The following is a 24,168-nucleotide window of genomic DNA, read 5'->3' as shown; positions in this document are numbered from 1 at the left end:
GAATAAATTATTTTCCATCATCGTCATGAGCGGCAAAATTACCATGAGCGTGGACAATTTTTATATGTTGTCGAGTAGTATCTTGGGCCGCCTCAACAGGTGCAGACTGAGACGTGACTGTGCCATGAGCTCCCCAACAAAAGCCGCACAAGACACAGCGCAGCCCAGCAGGTACACCGCAATGTACAAGTGAAGCGGTTCCGTTTCTTTGCTGTCCAGGCTGCCTGTTGTTGTCGCCGGCCGTCTCCGGTGGGGTACAGCGAGTCCAGCTTCCATGACGGCCATAACGAGACGACGGTGGTGGTACCTGGAGGTGCATGTGTCCCTTACTTAATGTTTGTAATAAACCAACAACAGAAGGCAACAGTATTAATGGGCACGCGCAACAAACCACTGTGAATGTACGGTAACTAATTGGTATGCTCGAGAACCAAGATGGTATTTTGGGATCAGCAAAAGGATGCTGCCAAGAAATCCAGAATGTACTCGAACAGAGCAGCTGTGCAAGCTGTTCACCAGAGCCCAACAATAGAGAAACATGACGTCGTACCATTTTAATCACCTGGCATAACGTCGTCACGTTGCATTACAACGCTAGCAGCACCAACCTGGTCCGCTTCGATGACGTGACCGCTCTCTGACATTACCACGAACATGCAACCTATCTTAAGTGCCTGCATACAGCTTCGTATAGGGAGCGACATCGAGGCATCCTAAGCAGTTCCAGCGCCTGGTCCGGTGATAGCTTACGTGATGATGTGCAGATGCAGTGCCACCGCCAAGCGTATTGTTTAAACTGTCGTACTAGCGTCTGCTGTAATCTTTCTGTGCCTCTGTGACTCTCTCCTTAGGCTGCAGCGCACTCGCTTCTCCGCCCATTCAAGCTGCCGCGTGGGGTGCTGGGCCGCCATTTATCCTAGGGTGCCTCAATCCCGCTTTCCTCAATATATAGTAGCGTCACTAGACAAGTTACGGAAAATCCGGTGACTATAATATATCCAGAACGCTGTAGCGTGACTGGATGCATTGCCAATACAAGGTTTCAATCAGAAGGGATGGTTCTATTGGTATTTTTAAAGTGGGTTTTGCAAGCATGCTTCCATTTGTTTCTAAATCTACTGCTCTGTTCTACTGCCCAAGTTGAAAAGAACAAAATGTAGGTCGGGCTGTTTCTGCATAAATTACCTTTTTCTGCGGATGTACGGGAAAGGTGTTAGAATGTCACTCATCAACAAATAGAAATTGTTGGTGCGCTAATGTGCGCCTTTGTCAGTACATAATGGGAATGCAATTGCTTTATTCTGTGTAGTATAACACCTGCTAGCTGCTATCGAACGACCAGGCGTATTAAACCCTTTCACAGAAAAACAACATTCGGGAAAGTATGCAAATCATAGAGTTTTATCCAACTTTGATGCCTGTATGAATTTTTCTGTACGATTAGTGCACATTTTTCGTCGCTATATCAACTAAAGTCAGTCAGCCCTGACCGACAGCACGCCGGGATTCGAAACATTCACCTCTTTAATGCAAATGTGTGTTTGTGCGAAGATTGTACAAGAAGCACTTTACATATTAGATGGCTCTGATAGTGGGTTGCTCTATTTGTGCATTGGCTCTTGTTTACAGCTAGAACTGCGACCCCGACAGTGAAAGAAAAAAAATTGGAGGACGCTTAAGCTTTGTTTTCAAGAGTGGAAAGCGACAGCGTGTTGCAGCACTGCCAGGGAGTCCACAGAACGCCATCGTCTGTTGGGCGCGACGCATTGCTCGCTGGACAAACGCTCGGAGTCTCTATATAGGAGTCCTCCCAAAGCGAACAGGCAGCAAGCTGCAAGCAGTAAAACGATGCCCAGCACTCTTTTGAAACAGCGCTCGGAGACAACGGACGAGAAAGAAGCCACACAGAACACACACAATGCGCTGCGATGGCAGGTGCGCTCATCTGTAGGCCTTATACGACCCAGGTTGCTATTACAGAACAACCAATCATTATTTCAACTCCCACCTGCCACGATGGGAAGTCTACTTACTATCCGTTAGGGAAGTTTTGATGACGCCGCAAAATCGCCTATCCCAGGTGACCCGCTTCCCTTCTACGTTGCTCTCTCGGGACCACCCGCCGGAGCCATGCCTGCGATTTTAAAGCGAAAACCTCTGGTCCTCCCATGCTGAGCCTGATGGCCATCTGGCTCTTAGATTTTACCGCTAACGACAAGCACATCGCATGTGCAAAATCGCGCGCGGCAGGTGCAGCGATTTTGATCTTGGCTACGCGCGTGGCCATCACGTCCGCCGCTACGCTGGCTGCTGCTCGGCCGCTCCTGCTCGCCATTTGTGGTATGGGATGTGTCACGTGATTCGCTCTTGCGCTTGGCAGTCACGTGCGACGCTAGGCCGACCGCTTCTCTGGACCGCTGCTCCCTCTTGCACTTGTCACACGTTATTCATCACGTGATTTGCTGTCGCTGAATCGATTGGCTGTCGCAGAAGTCTAGACACAATGAAGATAAACCATTGCTAAACTGGGTCTAACCATGCTTAACAGAGCTTTCACTATGTATATCCCGGTTCAGCTGAGTTAAGCCACAGTCACCTTTTCTACTCACAATGCCGGCACGGGTTTTTCTGGTGAATGAGGCCTTTAACGCTGTCGCGTTAAAACTGATGCCCTGCTTGTTTCTCGGGACCTCGTTCGCTCTAGAATGCTCAGGTGGCGAAGGCTGCTTTCCGTAAAGGCGTATCTCTATGGTAGGCATGTATTGTTCCACGGCTAGCACTTCGTTTCAGTTCACACTTAGAGGAATATGTTTGGCGCTGTTGTGTAATGAGTCAGTTACGCCGTTTCGAGGTACGCTATGCAAACGGACCACTCGATAGTAATCAATGCGCTTCAGCTATTTGCGTCAAATCAACACGCTAAACCACGGATGTATTAGAAGTAACGTACAACTTTTCGTTTCGGTCACAGGATTTTTCCTTTATAGGTAGAAAACGACGTTAACGAAAGGAAATAGCTAATTAACATACACATGTACTTGTCCAGGCGCCACACAGCAGGACGAAGTGGCTGTCAGCATGACGATTATGACTTACTGTATGGTTCTAGTGAGCGGCAACAGTGGTATAAATTCTCAGCAGAGGGTGTTATTATGGGCTAATCTGCTTACCTGAGTGGGTTGAGAGCGTGCACTGCAGGCACTTGCATCGTCGTGAAGGAAACCTCACCCGGTACGATGCCCCACTGCGAAGCGACCGCTACTTCGTCGTCAGGGCAGATTGAGAGGGTCACGTGTGTTCTATCCCTAGTTCGCTGGTAGCACTGGGAGATCTCGGTCTTGACAAGGTATCTGTTGCCACATAGCTCCTTCCACCTCAAAAACATAAGGAGATCTTGAAAATAAAGTGAGCTGTGCCAGTTCACAGCGAACATCTGCCAGTGCTTGCTGAGGCATGGACATACGCGACCACTGTTAATGTCCGAGTTCATCTGCGTGAAAGAGTTGATACCTTTCACTGTTGTAGTGGTGCTGCGAATTGCGGTGATAGTGGACTGAAGGTAATTTCCCAAGGCCATCATGCCAAGCATCCACGCAGCTATGGCCAAACCACGAAAACTTGGGGCATTTGCCAGTGACGAGGGCAGGCCTTTCGCAAGGAAAGTGGAGACGAAAAAAAGGAAAAGGTGCGAACAGTTTGGGCGCTGCACGTGTCTGAACGAAAAGCGCCAGTGGACGAGCGAATAAACCGCAAGCATGAATCCCAAACCAATTATGGTAACAGTGAACCAAATGAGCGAATTACACGAGTCGACGAAGGTTAAATTTGCTGCGCTTAATAGAAAAGTGAAAAAGCAGTACGGTGCGGGCGAATACTGCGCATGTGGGAAAATGTCTGCCATCAACAGGGCATTGGTCCCAACTGGAACAATCGTTAGGTCGACGCGTTTGCTGTCTACGTCGTGCCAGTCACCACTTTCAATCGCATCGATTGTGTTGTTCAGTGCCTTGTAAGCGTCTATCAAGGCCAAAGCTTCAGGCTTTGTCTTATCCGCTTTATCTCCACTGGCTCTAGACACTATAGCAGTGTACTTCTGGCCTCTGGGGAATTTACCTTCTGATTTCTCACTGAGGAATAGTCGTGAGGCTTGAACCGTTCGGCGAGTCGCACATTGCCTGAAGCGGTCCTCAGGAGCATTGACGTCTTCTCTGGTCACACTGACCACTTGGCAGAGGTGCTTTGGAAACTCAAGCAGGCCGACTTCGTGCGACTGCGCTGAAACGAACAAAAGATTGCGCGTCTTTCTTGTCATTAAGTTTAGTAACTTAGATCTGGTGTCTTTCGCTACGTGATGCCAGGAGGACTGTATATACACTGTTCTTGTCTGATCTCTAAATGTCATCCTATTTTCTAATAACACGCCGCAGTGCATAGGTTTTCGCGGCAGAAAGCCGTTGAACTCACATTGCATTTGATCATGTGAGACACTTACAAATTTGACCGCTATCGGGAGCTCTTTGACGCTTTTATGCTGGAACCCCGCATGAAGAGGACTGTACACCAGCACTGGTCGATCAGCGGATGCTTTAGAGGCTGACATAATGCTCAGCATGGGGCCCTGCGTATCAGCTGCAACTAGTAGAAGGAAGCAAGAAATAGCATACATTTCAATCAACATAACAGGGAACACGTGTCCATTTTTCGTATAAATTCTCCACGCACCTTGTGATGAGCGTACTGTGTGCTTCATACCTACTCAGCAAACACTTGCCGACTGATCACAAGCTTGAGCCTAGGCTTTTCGTTTGCTCAACATACCGTCGTTTTCCAATGGGGGCGTTGCATCGAAACGCTCTAGGTATAATCGCAGATTGGGAAATCATTGCATTACATTTTCCCTAGCTGCAACTTCCGTAATGCTGGCTGAAGGCATTTCGTTCCAAAGATATTTTTCAAGACAGATTCTGAATAATGCATCTCAGTTCTAAGCATGTACTCTCCCATCCTCCTAGAGAGAAAGAAACAACTTGATGGTGTCGTACCAAATGCTGCTTCACCCCGGTGTATCCGGATGCTATTGATTTTTTCACGTGCCTATTTCTCTCAAGAATAGTGTCTCGGTATTGACGACTCATAGGAGAGGTATTATAGCATGCGGGACTTATGGATTTCTCGTACAATTTTCGATGGTCTTATAACCGTGATCGAATGAATCGTCCAGCACTGGTAGCCTCTTTCACGCAATTGTGTGGCGTCCATACAGAATAATGCAAACTTCGGGCAGCATAAAAATGAATACCTAGAGTTAAGCAATTTCCGCCTTCTTAGTTTTACCGTCTCCTTCACTTACTCCTTCACAAATTTACAAAATTGGAAAATAGTAATATGCTCTTATGGAAATATTAAAGGTAATAGTCCATTCTACTCGTATGTCGCAAAACATTTCTCTCGCAGGGTTTCCATCCATGGCATCGAAAAGTTAACACTGCCATAGAAAAGCTGCGGGGAACGCTCCTGACGACAGCTACAGCGTTAATAGAAAAAGAATTCAACACTGCCGTCGGGCGTTCAGCAGATATATTGATTTTTAGAGTGAAATCTTATATTATATGAATAAATGGCGTTCATCGTTTTGTGCCCGCTCTAAAATGCTTTTGTACAGAATTTTCGGGTGTGTAAGACTGCTTCCGTGCAGCAATGCCAAAGCGTTGATGGTTCAATGTTCATTCCACGGAGGAGGACGAGCAATAAGAGAGGGAAAGGCAGGAAGGCTAACTGGATGAATTAGCCGGGTTTGCTTCCGTGGGTTGGGGGAAAGGGATGAGGATATAATGAGGAGGAAACGGATTAACATGGAAATAAATGTAGCATGCAGAGTCAGGAAGCGAGCGGTAAAATCACAGCGTTTTCTGCAGGCTGGACGTACTCAAAAAGAGGAGCAGTGCCCTGGAGGCTTTCCCTGCCGACGGTCGCCGTGGTGAGTGGTCGACGATCATCTCCTTCAGCTGGCGTGGATCTAGATACTGTAGCTTACGGCAGAGAGACAGCCTGCCGGCACTGTATGCGGGGCTTTCATAAATAATGTGGCCTGTGATCTCGTCGCACCCGCAGATGGCACATCCAGGGCTATTAGCCGTACTTGTTAGAATGGAGTAATGGTTGGTGAAACCTACAAGCAACAGGCAACGCACCACAGTTACTTGAGGTCGTGCTGCAGGTCACGGTCCAAGAGTTCTATGCGTGATTTCGAAAACTGGCCGGAATTCCACGACGTTTTCGTGATCTCCTGCACAAGTAGATCCCGCACTCAGGAGACGCACAATCGCCGTCGTGCTTGGCAGTTCGCGCGACCTCGTCCTCGCAGTGATTGCCTGCTGCGTCCTGGTAGCCATTAGTAGATAATATAGCGCCCTTTATTAATGGCAAAGAGATGCAGTTTTCAGATTTTTGCGACCAGTTATTCATGGCTTCTCCGACTAAAAGCAGCTTGTAAGCCTTGAAGGGCTGTTTTGGAATCCGTAAAGATATACCAATGCTGGTGACTGTGCTGACTGATAGGCTCAACGGCGACACGGAGAGCGGTCGGTTCTGCTCCCGTCCAAGAAGTCTGGTGAGATGTACTTACCATGATTTGTGCAGTCGTTATTCTACTTGTATAGTTTTCAAAGAGACGTAGAACGTGTTTTTGCAGCAAGAGAAACCTGTCATAATTTCCTGTCTTGGTAGTGGCACATACTAATATTGCATAAAGTAGGCGTCAGTAAAATAACTTGACATATAGAGTTTTTTTTTTCAATCAGAGAGGGATAAGTGGAGCTATACGGCTCATACAGCCCACAGCGCGGAAGAGAACCGTCAAAAGGTGATTAATAGGCGGGGTCTAAGATAAATTCTCACTAAACCAGACACCTAAAATTTCTGTACTGGTACCTGATCAATGCGTTCCATTCGGAAATTAAGTGTAATGCTTTCTGTAGCAGTTTTGTGAGCAGGCTTGCAAAGTATAGATTTTGCTTGGCGCTTATTCAGTTGCAGACTATTGTCCTGCACTCAAGTAGACAGCTGAGAAAGTTGAGGGTTAGGTGCTTTTTCTATGTTCATTGTATATTTATATTTACATGTAAAAAATAAACTAGCGTTGTCAGCAGAGAGTTATGTGAGGTCTATACTTAACCTCTGAGATATAATTTATGCATAACAAAAAGTGTAGACCTACTGTGGAATCCTGCGGTACACCTTGTTTTATTTCTAGGTTTTCAGAGCGCTTTCCGTTCACGTTTATAAACTGGCATCTTAATAATAATAGCTTTTAATGAGGTCTGAAGCAAAGCCTCTAATTCCACAAGGTAAGTTGCTGGGCGAGTTGGTTCCGATATTCCATGACTACAGCGCAAAGAACCGCCTGCTAGGTACTTATTCCGGCTGGCAGATAATAAAGATTTCAGTTGTAAGTCAGCGCTGTGTTGTGTCTCTGCCTGTGTCCTTCTTGTCCCGTTCTTTGCGCTGTAGTCATGGAACCTCTAATTCCATATCTATGAAGCTTGTAGAACAAAATTTCTTGGTTTACAAAATCAAAAGCCTTCCTTAGATCAAGAAAACTTCGAACCGTATACATTTTTGCTTCAAAATGTTTTGATAAAAAATGTTTTACTTTAAGCAGGGCCCCTTCGGGTGTCCCCTTTTTATGAAACCCGAGTTGAGATGCTGATATTAAATTATACTTTAGCAGTAACATGGTCAAGCTATTATTTACAGCCTCTTCATACACCTTCGAAAAAACCGGCAACACTGAAAGTGGTCTATAATTAGAGAAATCATTTAGCGTTCCTTCCTTGTCTACGCTTACCGCTTTAGCTATTGTAAGCTGGTCTGGAAACGTTCCATTTGACAGAGATATGTTAATTAAATAGAATAATATGGATTTATTTGAGATCATACGTATTTAGTAGTTGGGACCGGGATGTCATCATAACCACATGTTTCATTTAGCTTTAATTGCTGTATCTGTTTGCCGATTTCCAACAAGGTAACGGCACTTAGCGCTATAGGTGTTCGCCTGGCAGCCTACCCGAGTTTTAATTTCGGTTGGGGATTGAAGGCACATTCTTGCATTAATAAAGTACTTGTTGATTTCATCTGCTAACTCTTCCCGCTGAGATCATGGTTGTTTACTAACCTCTCTTCTACTGGAGTAGATTTCAGGCTTTCTCCTGTATGGGCTTTTACATGTTTAAATATTTTCATAGGATTGTTTTTTATTTTTGAAAACATGGTTTCATAATACTTCAACTTTGACTTCTTTATATCCGCATTTAATTGGTTTGAAATTTCATGAGCACGGGAAAAATTTTGCCCTCTTTAGTGGCAAAGAACCTCTGAAATATTTTGTTTATGTGTTATTCTTTTTATAGGGCGTTATTAGTTCACGGTTTCCTTATTTTCCTATTACGGTTGTTTGGTTTCTGAAGCGGAAACAAAGAATTATAGCAATCTGCGAATATTTGTACGAACGTTTCATACGCCGTGTTTGCTTCATGCACTCGGTACATGGGACACAGATCCGTTTGTTCAACTGAAACAATAAAATTATTTAGTGATGCCTCATTATATTTCTATGCTGGAAACAAACAACATATACCTTATGAGGTAATCAATGTTTGGCGTATGGAATAAAAATTCATTTTGATAATGCAAAAACTGTCGTGCAATCACTCAATAAGAACAATATTATCTTCTGTAGCAACTTGGATGATATCGGGTGATTCATGCTTCCGCGGAAAAGTTTTGCCCCTGATTGCCCAGACAAATACACATGTTACTTGTTTCTTTGCAACAGTAGCGCCAAAAAGTTTTTCGTTTTGCCTCATGAAATGTTCATTTGTGCAATCAGGGACACTTGAATCACTGATATCTAGGTCAGCTGCGCAAATTTCCTTCTTCTTGGTCTTGGCAAGCTATGCACTCCTCTTTGCACGACTTACAAACCGGACGACAATATTGTTATCACTTTCATTCATTGTCGGCACTCTGTGGCAGACATCAATATCTGCGCCATGAATGGTTTCGTCCACAACTTCACCAATTTTTTTTTTACAATGGTAGCCGCGTCGTGTTCTTCGGGAACACAATTAACTTCGAAGTTATGGCCCCGATGGCACAACTCGATCTCATTAAAGCGTTTTTCAAGCCTTCGGTTTTCGACCTTTAGCTGTTGATTTTGTTCCGTGAGTTTTTGTGTTTCCTTTACAAAGGGCCTTGACATCGCTCCCTATTTCATTGACCTCCTCACAAGTGTCGCTACAGAAACGAATGCTGCCATTTCTGCACGCAGTTCTCTGCGCATGTCTGCTAGCAACTTATCAATCTCAGCTTTCCCTCCAATGACTGACAACCTACACTTGCAACCAATATACAACTGAAGCCTGGAAAAAAAAATTTCACAGCGAACAGTTTGGAGTAGCAACGACGGCAAGATGACGAAGCATTTTACCAAACTAACGTAAAGGAAGAAGCACCAACCTCCCAAAACAGATGTTCACGATTACTGAGCTTCCTTAGTTTATCGCTGCTACTGGTGATGTGATGAGCCTTTCTGAAAAACACCGTACACGGCCCTGAAGCACCCCAGCAAATACTAGTTTGTTGTCTCTGGAACCAGGCGGCGTCACTGACAATGGAATTGACGGTACTTTGAAAAGGCAGCGTCGGCTTTATGGCCAGAAATCGGCGATGTAAATCTGCCGCGAAGATAGTCTCTCGAGGATTCCAAAATGAACGCCGGCCACCAACTGCAAAAACAGATGTTCATGCTGAGCGTGATTAGCCCATCGCTACCACTGCCGCAGAATGTTTCAGCCGAGCGAAGTGAGTTCGCCCAAACCAAAGCGAATGCTTCTGAATCCAATGTAACTGACGTTAATCGTGTGACGCTGCGTGCATGGTTCCAAACACGAACGTCGGTCCTCCAAAATGACTCTAAATTTGGCCATTTGGCAAGAATATTACATAATCACAAATATTTAGGAGCTTCTACATTTTTTTATATATATCACACTGAAGTGCGACCTATTAATTAATAGCTTCGAAGCTACTGCATATGAGTGCGCGTTATAGCGATTAGGTTTATGCGATGAGTTTTCAGGGAATGAAGATTTCATTAACATTGCAGTTATCGCAGAGTGATTCTGGTCTCTTGCAAAACACAATTTTGAGCATGTTTTCCGAACAGGCACCAAATATAGGCCTTCCATAGCGTTGTTCTCTTCCGAAAGTAGTAGTAAAAGACCTTTATTCCACCATAATTTATAGGCCAAGCATGTCGACCACCTGGGCGGCCAGAAGTCGCTGTTCTGCTTCCCCTTCAGCGCCAAGCCAGTCGAGCGAGGTGGTGATCGATAGAGAGGGTGGGGGGAAGGAACCCGACTGCTGAGCAGCCGGGCAATAGAAGAGGCAATGGGCCAGGTCCGCATAGATACAAGGGCAGTTGGGACAGGAAGGGTCCGACAGATAGCGATAAAGAATGAGGCGGGACGGGGTGATAACTGCATTGATTTAGATGTGCCGAAGAAAATATTTACTTAGCATTCATGAACTATACTGATCTATAAATCTTCGCCAAGCACACAGCGCCCCGCAATTCGGGAAACGGAATAATTAAATGCGTATGATTTTCAGGGCTATAAGATAATCCGCGCCAGAGACTTGCGTATCGCACAAGTTGCGTATATTCGACTCTAAATTTGCGTTTGATAGGAAGGGTGGGCTTGCGAGGGCGAGAGCACTTACACTTAGTCTGATAGCAGCCATACTAGGCTCACAACGACGTACAGTAGTTTAGTTTCACAATGCAAATTTGCGGTTACATTTAAGTGCTAGATGCGATGTGAATAGTCAAACTTTTCGCAAGGCGAAAGTTTCTCGCTGCAGCGATGTGACCGATGCGACGTAGGCTTCAAGTTTAACAAAAAAAAAGAATATATACAGTCGAGTCCACTTACAACGAACCTGACGATCCAGCGGATTTTATTAGTTATATGTGATGTTCGTGGAAACTGGTCTTTCCCTACAACCGAAAATATCAAGTGCGACAATAGTGGTGTCTATTTGTTTAAAAAAAATTGCGTTATGCACGTCTACCTTTTCAAAGCAGACCTAGCCGCGGCTCTTTTCAGGCTCTCGAGGGCAGCCATGTTTTCCTCGCTAAGGCCCCTGCTGCCAACAATGAATTTTAAGCCCGGGATGTAACTATTCTTTCTTTCTTTATTTATTTCATTTTCTCACAACAGAGAAAAAAGGAGCAGGAGCTAAAGGCTCATAGCCTGACAGAGGCTCCTGCCCCAGGTAACACAATTCGGCATTTCAGTGCACAAAGAAAAGATAGACAGGGAAACAGTTCTCAATTACAAAAACACATTTGAACATATAAATATTTCAACATATAAGAGTGAACATATAAATATGGAATTAGACAACACTTAGTAGAATTTAAGGGAAAAAAGAAACGCTAGATGCACATCTCGGCACTCTGCAAAACTCATGTAATTGCAAACACACGCACACATAGATTACAGACACTTAGCACACCGTACTGTGATAATATATATACACCTTGATTACACCAAAAATTAATTAATACAAACAATGTCTTATTGAAGAAAAGAAATGGGTTTTTTTAACAAATACCATTTGACATATTTCTTAAACTCCGGTTTTTGGAAATTAATTTCTTCTCCTATGAAATTTAGCAAATAAGGAACTTGGAAATGTAAGATCTGTCTGCCATAATTGGTCCTAGTGAGCGGTATTCTTCTTGTGTGTTTACGTAAGGTGTATTTTGATTCTTGGAAGTTTGCTTCAGCGAGGTACAATTTATTGTTTTTTATGTATTGTAATAACTTGAAATAATATATTTGCGCAGCTGGAAGCATTTCATGTTTAATAAATAGCTTGTCTGTTGGAAGATCAGATGGTTTTCCTTGATAATTTTCAAATATTCGCAACACCTTTTTTTGGAGGATCGTTAGTTTGTTATAGTTATGAGCTGTAGTAGTACCCCACACTAGACTACAGTATGATAACTTGGAGAGGAAAAGAGAGGAATACAATGTTTTCTTCAACCACAAAGGAATGAGCTTACCAATTTTATACATACAGCCCACGGTTTTTCCTAACTCTGCAGCTAATTTATTCACATGCGTATTCCAGGACATATCATTTTGAAACCATACGCCTAAGAACTTTTGAACTGTCACCTCATGCAGTCGTGTGTTGCGAAATAATATTACAATATTTGCAAAAGACTGTTTATTTATAGGTTTAAATATCACATATTTGGTTTTACTTACATTTAACTGTAACTTATTTGTGTCCAACCAGTAAGAGAGGTTGTCTAAGTAATCATTTACTGTTTTTTCTAAGTGAGGCAGTGACGCATTTGAAAAGAATAGGTTTGTGTCATCTGCATACATGACTATTCGAGGGGAAGAAGGTATTAATGGAAGATCATTTATGTACAGATTAAATAACAAAGGCCCCAGTATCGACCCTTGAGGAATACCATTTACAATTACTGATCGTGGCGAGGACAGTTTATTGAAAGACACATATTGATACCGTTTGGTCATGTAGCTCTCTAAGAGTTTGTGCGCATTCCCCCGTATTCCATACCTCTGCAGTTTACATAAAAGAATGTCATGATTAACGGAGTCGAATGCTTTACGAAGATCTAGAAATAAGCCTATTGTGTATAAACGATTTTCGATGTTCTTTATTATTTCTTGCTTAACGTTGAGTAGTGCGAGTTCACATGATTTGTTCTTCTGGAAACCGTACTGAGCATCGCTCATTATACTGTATTTATCTATGAAGCTTATTAATCTTAAATTTATGATAGTTTCGAACACTTTTGAAAAAATTGGAAGGACAGATATGGGCCTGAAGTTATTTACTGAACTATCATTCCCACCTTTATGAATAGGACATACTCTAGCTATCTTAAGGCTTTCGGGAAATATTCCCGTCTCAAGCATACAATTGATAATGTGAGTTAAGACTGGTGAAATAATGTCGGATACATGTTTGATGGGGACAGCTTTGATATCATCAAAACCAGGGGCAGAATCATTCTTTAGTTTATCAATAATTTTGCTGACTTCATGAGGAGAGGTAGGGGACAATATAAGCGAGTTTACCACGCTTTCACTTGGCGGGACAGTAGAAAGAGTAGGCTGATGGAGACTGCAAACATAATTTCCACAACTGATAAAATGTTCATTCAGCGCTACCAATGAATCTTTGACATTCAGACTATGGTCATTTTGAGTAACACTCAACGTGTGTTCCTGCCCATTTTTACCAGTTAAGTTTCTCACTTCATGCCAAATTTTTCTGGGATCATTAAAAATACGCGTAAATAGTTCTTCATAGTATTTAAGTTTGGCCGTTTTTATTTCCGTATTAACCTTATTGCGAAATTTCTTGTACCGAACAAGTTCACTCGCATCGCGACTCTTTATAAATGAATGGAACATTTTATTCCTCTCTTGTATTTTCCTGTACAGTGTGACATTTATCCATGGTTTCCTTACTTTTTTATGCTGGCTAGCAGTTGTTTGCACAGGGAAAGCTCTTTCGTAGCACGTAATAAAATAACTAAAAAATTTATTGCAAGCATCATTTGGGTTTGACTCATTTATTACCGATACCCAATTGATATTTTCAATAAGGATGCGAAAATGTTCCAGTGAACTTGAATTTATGCGGCGGTAATAATAAACACTCCTTCTACTTATGCTATTATGGTGCGGTATGAAGAAAAAAATTGGTAAATGGTCACTAATGTCTACAGACATAACGCCGGCTGACGAGTTTGGGGGATGTACATTTGTGATACACAAGTCTATCAGAGTGGAACTATGCTGGGTGTTACGTGTGGGTATAGTGATAGCGTTTGAACATGCGTAAGAGTTTATTAAGAGGTTAAGCTGCCTTGAACACGTGTCGTCGATCAACATATCTATATTCATGTCACCTAGAATTGCAAACGCTTTGCCGGAGTTATTCAGATACGTCAACAGGTCCTCAAGAAAAGAAAAGAACTGGATTTTGCTCCCGCATGGCGGTCTGTACAGCACTGCGGCACTGTTTGTACGTGTCGTTACCTGACTCAACTATGGGACAGAAACGTGGAAGCTAACGAAAAGGTTTCAACTTAAGGACAACGAAACGCAACGACCAAGCTATGGAAAGGAAAATGAGAGGTGTAACGTTAAGAGACGAGAAGAGGGCCGAGAGTGGGAGGGAACAATTGCGAGTTAACGACGTCCTGTGGAAACCAAGAGACAGAAATGGGCTTAAGCAGGGTATGCAATGTGAATGCAAGATAACCGATGGTCCATAACAGTAAAAGACTGGATTCCATGAGAACGAAAGCGTAGCAGGGGACGGCAGAAAGTTAGGTGGGCCGATGAGATTAAGAAGTATGCGCGCGCCCGGTGGCCGCAGTTGGCAAAATAGAGGGTTAATTGGAAAGACATGGGGGATACCTTTGACCGGCATTGGATGTAGTCAGTCCGATGATGATGATTGAAGCATTCATGGCAAATTATGGTTACATTAATCAGATTCCTAGCGGTACGGGAATGCTCGTGTTTGGCGTTCAGTGGCTCCGCCAGAGCACGTGGCTGAGCCATGTTGTCCGCAAGAACGCGGAAATCAGAGGGAGCACCTGGCCGGCTATGTATCAACGATTTGTTGCGATATGCGTCTATTCACGTGTGGTTTCGAGAGCTACATCTATAGTTCATAGGCACGTGCAGCAACGAAAGTAGCTCGGCGCTCGTAGCACAGAATGTATCAGCTGCACTGTCCGCTCTTAGACGCTTCCTGCACGTGGTAGCAGCGCAAAAGATGGAGCTGACTGGGCAAGTAACATATGACACGTGACCAGCGTGGGCGCCAAGGCATTCAAAATTATTATCGCTACTTTTATTTCGTCCGTGACCATGGGCAGTAGCTTCGATTTAGAAAATGCTCCTTTATCGGCCACCGCGCTCCCTCTTCCTCTGTGGATGCTTTGCCCAGCCGGCGAACGCGCAGGCAACCATAACCATCGCAGGCAATCGGCGCATACTTATAATGGCCGTTACTTACTGTTTCATTGCCACCCGTTTATTGCATTTCCATTTGTTATTTGCGTTTATTGCAGTGGTGCCGCGAGGGCCTCTTAATTTTAGGCAGATTTTACGGCGCCTGCTCGTTTGCTATAACCGAGTGGAGAGACAGAAGTTGTTAATTGTATCGAAACGAATTGACATTTTGCTCACGCATATTTTGACGGTAGCATCGCACGCGTTCGTAATAAGCAGGTGTTCTTTATATCTGTCGCCGTTATATGTCGGCTTGGCCGGAAACGCTTTACATGTGCCTTTCAAAAGCGATCAACGTAGCGAAAAGGGAATACTGAAACAAGTTGATCTAGTTGTGGGAACAAAATTGTTTGTTCGGATTGCATTACGCATGGCTGCGTGCAGGAATATGAAACCGCTGGGCGGCTGCATTCAGTTGTGAGGCTCATAGCGGCCTGTTTCTTTTCTTTTTACACGGCACATAACGCCATTGTCACTGTGTTTCAAACGCACCATGTTAAAGAAGTTGAAGTGTTGAAGATGGGTGGAGGAAGTCATCATCCAGCATGGCACTCTCGATGCGGACAATTATTTCCTTCACTGCAGCGTAAGATGATAGCGTGTTCAGATTTCTCTCGAAAAAAGCAGTTTAGATTTGAAACTGCATTGAAACTGCGAAGCGAACAAGTCTCCAGGAATTCGTGCCATACGCGAGCTCATAAACACTCCTGGCTAGCAGACGACATCAGGGGGCGTCCACTCTGAGCTGGGTGCGCCGCAGTGCCGCAAGGTGACGACTGTGGTCAACAGCGCAGCCAATGGTTCGATCGCAATATGCAAGAATTGTTTGCCCTCTATCGAGCATTGTCGTAACTTATTATTCTCTGTTCCTTACATGCTCCACAGTCGGCAGCATTACTAAGAGCACCAAATCAATTTCGGCCGCCGCGGTGGCTCAGGGGATATGGCACTCAGCTGCTGACCCGGAAGACACAGGTTCCATCCCGGCCGCGCCGATCAAATTTCGATGAAGACGAAATTCTAAAGGCCTGTGTACTGTGCGATTCAGTGCAAGTTAAAGAGCCCCAGGTGGTCTAAATTTGCGGTGCCCTTCACAACGGAGCCCCTCATAGCATGAGTCGCTTTGGGACCCCCAAAAACCATAAACAAAATCAATTTCAGCTAATACATACGCAATTCATTTGGAATCTGCGACACAACGTCGCTTTTGTCATGAAAGGCGCGATTCAGCTCGACAAGTACATTTTATTGCCCTCTAAAATTTAACATTTGTCACTTATTGACAAAAAACACCATACAGCAACTGGTAACGACGAAATTGTGCAGCAAACAAAGCACATCAGAATGTGCTTGCAAAGTGGCTTCCGAGGCGGTGGTGGTGAAAAATTTCTATAATCATATCGAGAGGTGTTGTGGACCGTGACCTGAAGGGTCACGCCCTTACAACCACTAGGTGGTATGCCTAGTAAGGCACCCCATTGGCGGTTGCAGCCGTCCGGGCGCGCTGCGTTAAATCCCGTTGTGCCGCGAGGTTCAGCAGCCGGAGAGGGTCGCATCACAGTCCTTGCGGGTTGGGTATGGGATAGGGGAAAGGGATGGGATCTGTTGACAGGCCCACATCATGTGGTGAGAGTCAGGCACTTCCGCACAGTGCGAGCACCGCGCGTCGAATTGAGGATCGAAATGCTTTAGAGTTGCCGGTAACAGCATGGTGTTAATGAGCACGCACAGGAGTACCCGCTCGTTGGCCCTCCCCAGCCCTTTGCGCAGAGCGGGAAGAATCTGGTGCGAGGATTTTGTAATAATAGCATATACCTTTAAAACTGTAAACCAGATTGAAATCGGAGTCCTTATCGGCGTCGGGTGCCGTTTGAAATGTACGGAGAGAGAGATAGATGATGCACTCAAATTCCTACTTCAGTTAGCATATCGCGCTTTTTTGTAATATGGAGCTTGAATTCTAGGGAAAAAGAGAATGAAGAGTGATGTGAAATGTTGGAAGCAAAACTTATTGCCCAATTCAAGTTATCTTCTATTTTTCAAAATTTTTGTCCACACCATCACCCTTTATGGAAGCTTATAGCCAAAACATTGCATTAAGCATTCCTAATGTTTTATAACATCTGAAGTCTAAAGGTGCGGTGGTAGATAGTCGCACAGCTTAGCGCAACCATTATGCAAAGCACACAGCTTCGATGAACGCCGCCGCGGTGGCTCAGCGGTTATAGTGCTCGGCTGCTGACCCAAAAGACGCGGGATCGATCCCGGCCGCGGCGGCTAGAATTTCTTTAGAGGAGAAATTCTAGAGACCCGTGTACTGTGCGATATCAGTGCACGATAAAGAACCCCAGGTGATCGAAATTTCCGAAGCCCTCCGCTACGGCGTCTCTCATAGCCTTAGTCGCTTTGGGACGTTAAACCCCACAAACCAACCAACCAAGCTTCGACGAACGTCGCAGAATCTCGTGCAATATCCTGCAACACTACACTTCTGTACGTCGCGGCTTCAGTAGGGCAGAGACCTAACCTCTTTTCTCTTGATAGTATTTTAGTATCTGGAATAGTAAATTGAGGAGGCTCTGAAGAAGTAATGTTGCGGCTTCAAGTGGCAACTGCAAGATCCATCTATCCTTTACAAAGAAAAAAAAAAGCTTCTTTGGAGGTCTCCACACTGCGAGATAAGAAAGTTTTTCGTTCAATTCTTTGTCGTCTATCGCTGTAAACAAAACGTTCCCATTCTCGAATTTACACCCATTGAGCCTTGATGTCCGATTTTATACCATACCTGTAAATAAAATAATCTTTGCACACCCAGCTTAAATTTTTTACTGCGTCGTTATGGGGCCTTGGGCATTGTAAAAACACGGAGCAAAATTATCTACGACCAAAATGAAAAATCCAATGCCGAAAAGGCTAAACTCGACATACTGGCGCGCTGTACATTGCACATCTTCTTTTTCATCAACTAGCAATACTATCAAAATAATCGCTCTTTAAGCTGTGTGCAGGTAGCGACAGAGAGATGTGAGCTACATGCATTGGCGTCGACAAATTCCTGGCAGAAGCACGGTACTAGACCTATACGCATGGGCGCTATCAACATTCCAACAGACAACCGGCATTGCACCGTAGACCGCCAGCGTACATTAGGTAAATTGGCACTGACAGAAAAGTTGAAGACGCTTATACATGGCTCCCTGAATCAGTGGTCACCCTACTCGCGCTTTCGGGTACGTAGCGGTTTTATCCACCTGAAAAAAACTGTCCTTGAGCTCAATACTTCGTACTCAAGGCGCCCGCAGTGACGTTAAATACTTTTTTTTGCCTGTTTTCGTTTTAAGTGTACATACATTCACCTAGTCGTCAGCATATTGATTTCTCGAGCGGTTTCTAAGCTGTTCTTGTTACTTCGGTGATGAGTCCCTTTAAACGGAGTGTTATTAGAGGGTTTTTTCTCGCTACCTCCAGTTCGTATGAACATATTGAAATATGGCAGTATTTACTGACTCCGTACTCAGATAACCTCTGTCCAGCAAACAAAACAAGAATGACACTACAAAAGGCAATCGTGGAGGAGCAAAAAAAAAATTGCGCGTCAAGTGTCATATAAAATAAATGCGCATGCGGACTGACATGTTTTGGTGTTTCTGTCTTGGAAGGAATCAACATTCAGTGCCAATAATCTGGAACTGTCAAAACCACACATATCGACTTAAGTCTACACCGATTGCTTCTGGAGAAAAATGGGATAAGTGCAAGACGATAGTTTACCCTTCGTTTCAGTTCAAACATTTCGGCTTAAAGTTCACTTGCTATTGCAAAAATTGTTGTAATATAAAAGTGGAGATAACAGAAGTACCCCAAAACCCTTAGAAGAGCAGAACCGTAATACTGTCTGGTTTAAGCGTGCAGGAAGCTTGCACAGAGGGAAAGCCATCACACTCGTCAGGAATGGTGCGTGCCTTCTTTTGGAGCAAGAGAGTGCGCCCGATTTAGGCGATGCTGTGGAGCTTATCTCTCATTATGTACATGCTTGCCAGACATTCCATTCACCTCATGTGAGAACTAGTGTCAATTGCAAGGTCTTTTCAGCAAATAAAAACTAAAAATGGAAAGTTCCAGCAATGGGATGAAAAACGCACTTCCCTCGCGGTAAAAAGCAAAATTTAATAATGCATGAATCACTCTAAAGTGCTTTAAATCCAAATCTTGCAGATTATAAAATGCTTATAAAGGTGTACAAGTGCATTATAAAATTCAACAAGCCTGGTTTGTCGAATTGCACACGCACTGCACTTGGTGGAGCGACACACAAATGAAAAGTGCACCGGCGGTTGGCTCACGTGACCCGTTCTTTGCAGACCGCCCAAAAAGCCCATGAGGTGGCGCCGGTGTGATGATAAAGCAGGGAATATATCCAGATAACTCAATGAAGCTGGAGGCGTGACGAGGGTTGGATTTTGTCTTGCTACCATTAGTTCACTCATCTGAGGGCGTCGCCAGAGCTCGGGATGATTACGAGTTTCAGAAAACTCGGGCCTTCCAGCATATCGCCCCAGGATGGCGATATTGTATTGATCCCCCTTTCGAGATCAGACGCACGGGCAAGCTTGGCGTACTTGCGTGGGACATCACGGTTGCGGCGTCGAATTCCGGCCAATTTTCCAACTCACTTTAAAATCCTTGGACCGAGATCTGACGCTCCGACTTCCATCCGGCCCACCACGACGTGAAAAAACTCTACTGTGTCGCCTGTGGATTGGTGCAGCTTTCACCAACCGCTACTCCTACTTAATGGGAATGGCCGATAGCCCAGCATGTGCCATCCGCGGGTATGACGAGCATATATCCCACATTCTTAGCGACTGCCCTGCATACAGCGCCGAAAGGCAGTCTCTCAGCCATGCGCTATAGCGTCTGGATCCACGCCCACTGACCGAAATGAAGATTCTCGGCCACTGGCCGCGGCAATAGAAAGCGATGAAGGCCTCCAAGGCACTGCTCCGCTTCTTGCGTTCTGGCCTGAACGATAGGTTGTCACTTTAACGAACGCTGACTTTCCACATGACTTCAATTTTCTGTTAATCTCTTTTCTCGTTTTTTTTATTCCCTCAAAACCTTTCCCCCGTGTAGGGTAGCAAACCGATTTTTCTTCGGCTAACCTCCCTGCCTTTCCTCCTATTCCTCCTCCTCCTCTTCTAGGGCGCATAAATTTTAAACATTCATTTCTCACAAAAGCCACTGGGCTCCGCGTTTTTCCTGGTATAAAGCTAAAGATGCTGTTCTCAAGGAAAAGTTGTGCGCTAACGTCGCTGTTTCAAAATCTGATCGGCTGCGAATAGTGTAACTCAAAATGTAGTTCAGTACCAATACTATAGTAAAAGAACGGAAACAACTGAGTCACAAGCGCGCACGTATAAACGCTGCATTGGTCAAATGTTTAGGGGAATCCCCCTAGGTGGAGTAGATTTGTAATAAGGGAGTAATTACTCATTGGCCTCCACCCAAGCGCAGCCATACGGCTACAAAGGAAAGCGATACAGCTTTCTGAGAAACTTCGTACTTCAAGAAAAATTCGTTCTGGTCCGGGGTTTGAACCCGGGACCACCGCTACACCGGAGCAGTCGCTCTACCAATTGAGCTAACCGGGACGGCAAGCTTATGGTAGGGCGAGAGCGAATTGATAAGTAACTCGAAGTGGGAAGTCTGTTGGTCAAATGTTTAGGGGAATCCCCCAAGGTGGAGTAGATTTGTAATAAGGGAGTAATTACTCATTGGCATCCACCCAAGCACAGCCATACGGCTACAAAGGAAAGCTATACAGCTTTCTCTGAAACTTCGTAGTTAAAGAAAAATTACAAATCTTATTACAAATCTACTCCACCTTGGGGGATTCCCCTAAACATTTGACCAACACACTTCCCACTTCGAGTTACTGATCAATTCCCTCTGGCCCTACCATAAACTTGCCGTCCCGGTTAGCTCAATTGGTAGAGCGACTGCTCCGGTGTAGCGGTGGTCCCGGGTTCGAACCCCGGACCAGGACGAATTTTTCTTTAACTACGAAGTTTCAGAGAAAGCTGTATAGCTTTCCTTTGTAGCCGTATGGCTGCGCTTGGGTGGATGCCAATGAGTAATTACTCGCTTATTATAAACGCTGCATGCGGCGTGCCACTGAAAACAGCCGAACACATTCATCGGCAATGAGGAAGGGCGCTATAACGTATGAAGTTATATCGAAAGCAAAAGTGAAGACTCCACAGTGACCGTCACTAAGCGAACCAAAGCGGAGTCAGTATAATAAATGTACGATCGCCATGTTGTGGGTTTCTGAGTGGGCACAGGTCACCAACAACCGCGGGTTCGGGCTTCGCGCGAGCCAATGGCCCCGATCAGCAGTCACCACACACTCCCTGGGACACCGCTGCGGCGCACGCAACCTCCTCAGGGAGGAGAGCGATTCACCGCAAAGAAATAGGCCTCCAAGTTCACAAAGGAGACGTTTATTCACGTCGTCCTCCAGCTGGTACACACACATTCAACCGCCACCCCGTCCTGGGTCGCGCGAGGAGCAAGGCTCCGCTGCGCGCACGAAGCGACCAGAGCAATGCGCGCCGATAGCACGCCGCTGCAGGAGAATGTGCCCGCGGCAGTGCTGTGATCTCTCTCTTGTGTCGACCGTTGGGCCGGTTGGAGAGAGAGTGGGCAATCAACGCAAGGTGCGCCTGTCGGAGGTCGCTGGACCCCGCTATACAGGCTCGAGCCGCTACAGGTCAGAGGACCCGTGCTGGCGAGCTCGAGTATGCACTGGTCCGAACGGCAAAGGGAGGAACGGACAAGCAGGCGTACGCACCTTACGCTGTCTCGGAGGGATCTCTCTCTGGGCCCCGCTCGGACGGTCGCGCGGCGCGCGGCCGCTAAAGCGGGTCCCGAATTCCCGCCAAAAGGCGCCAATGGCAAAGGCACTTGGGGAGCCGGGGCGGAGCTGTGGCCAAATGACAGTGATTAGTCACTTAGCCGCCTCTCCATCGCCTGAGGCGGGAGCAAGGGAAAGAGGAGAAACAACGTGGGAAGCCGGCAACTGCCGCGCAAAGGCAACGGCGGGAAGCCAGGATTCCCACATCCCCTTTCCTTAAATTCCCTTCTACCCGTCGGCGAAAGCACGCGGAAAATAAGGAAATCAATACACAAAACAAAATTAGCAACACTTAAGTTGCAGCCATAAAAAAAACACGAACACACACACAAACAAAGTAAAACAAGGCAAACAAACAAACACAGGCATACGCTTCAAGAAACTAAACAGCATGCAGATTATATACATATATACAGTACAATGCGCGGTGCATGCAACAGCACGTTAGGGAGTCCGTTCCAAAGTTCGATGGCGCGGCCTACTCGTAGGCCGTTCGGTTCCTCACTTCCTTCAGGGTGACCAGGCGGACCTACAGTCGATGACGGCGGTCCCATGTCCTCAACGAGTTCATGAAAATCCAGCATTCTCTCAAGAGCGCCGCGAACTCCGGGTTGGCCTCCGCGCGCCGGCGGCAAAGCTGCGCGAGCTCGCGGTCTAGGAGTTGGAGTTCACCCGCCGCCGGCAGCTCCGCCAGGCTCCGGCCTCCAACGGCACCGCTCCTCTCAACCTGTTGCTCCGCCTTCTCCGCCTTCGCTCGCCGCTCCAGTTCGCGCCGGTGCACACGCCCTGTGCAGTGCGCCGGAAAATACACGGCCACCCGGCCCATGTCTCAGTAACCCACGCCGTCGGGCACTGGTAGGCGTGCTCCCGCTGCCGCCTGGTGGTGTTCCCTCACCGTGTGGCCGCGGAACGGCGGTGGCACGCAGTCCAGTGGTGTCCTGGTCTTTACGCGGCGCTGGCCCTTCCAAGGGGCATCGCTGAAAAAGGTCAGCGGCGGCTCCCGGTCTTCCTGGCACGTCCAAACGGCCACGCTGCATCTTTTGGGGGCCGGACTGGCCTTGGACGGCGACGCCATTCCGGTAACCGGCAGTGCCGGACGCCCCTGTCGAAGTCGACGGATATTTGGTCGCCTCTTCTTCGCCTGTGACGCCGTCGCCCCACCGCTCAGCGCCCCGCTTACCTCCTGCGATGGTGCCATCTTCGACTCGTTGAGACGATTTCTCGACGCAGCAGCGGGAACCCCAGCAGGAAAGGGGCGCTGTCCTCCTCTTCCCCCCTCATCAGCGCTGCCTTTGATCTTGGGCACGCGCACCTCACCACAAACACCAGCACAGAAGCGGACATCGATCAGCGACAAAGGCCCGCTCATCAGAAGCGTCGCAAGGCGCCGTGGCTGGGGTCAAAGGATACACTTTTCACGCTCCACACCGCACCAACCAACCACTCCACACCGGCCGCACAAAACAGGCGCCGCGAGACACGGCTTCTTAACGAGCCAACCATCCACAGTCGGAACGGAAATGAGAAAAGGCGCGCAGTACAAACGACACCCAATCTATTGCTTCCAGAAGATAAGAGCAAGCACGAGCGGGCTGAAGTTTACCTATGTACAAGCCTTGTAAAAAAAAAACTGAACGCCAACACAAAGTCATATTGACTATGTACACCCCGGAATGTTGGAAAGAAAACAGAACAAACAAACAGGAAGTGAAAGAGGCTAAAAGCGGACTAACACAAACAAATAAATAAATAGATAAACACACAAGGCTGGAACTGTGCATGCTGTAAAAAGAACAACAAAAAAAAGGAACACACCGTGCTTCACCCGGGTAGGGCCTGACGAGACAGCTCGCCACCTAGCTGAGGCTGCGTGCCTTCGGTTGCGGAAGTCCGCCGTCCGGCATCAATCACACCGGTGACCGTCGCCTCAGATTGGTCCGGTGCTCGGTACGCTTGCGTTCCGCAGCACCAGTTGTGCCTTTGCGCTTGCCTTTGATACCAATGGATACCAGCGCAAGCTCGTCAGACCGTGACGCTTAGGCCTTCAGGTCTGCGATGTGGGAACGGCTGGTTTTTTCCCGTAAGGGGATCCTCCAGAAGGTACGC

At 46.1% G+C, this 24,168-nt stretch overlaps 1 pseudogene; it reads right to left on the bottom strand.

Annotated features, from left to right (window-relative positions):
* LOC149343414 (uncharacterized) overlaps positions 1-23,137 on the bottom strand; it is a 61,211-nt pseudogene extending 38,074 nt beyond the window's left edge.
* Between the last annotated feature and the right edge of the window lie 1,031 nt (positions 23,138-24,168).

Source organism: Amblyomma mixtum, chromosome 5 (genome assembly GCF_055824585.1).
Source record: "Amblyomma mixtum isolate Tamu chromosome 5, ASM5582458v1, whole genome shotgun sequence".
NCBI lineage: Eukaryota > Metazoa > Arthropoda > Arachnida > Ixodida > Ixodidae > Amblyomma > Amblyomma mixtum.
The sequence above is the reverse complement of the archived record's forward strand: the minus strand, read 5'-3'. Positions and strand labels throughout refer to the sequence as shown.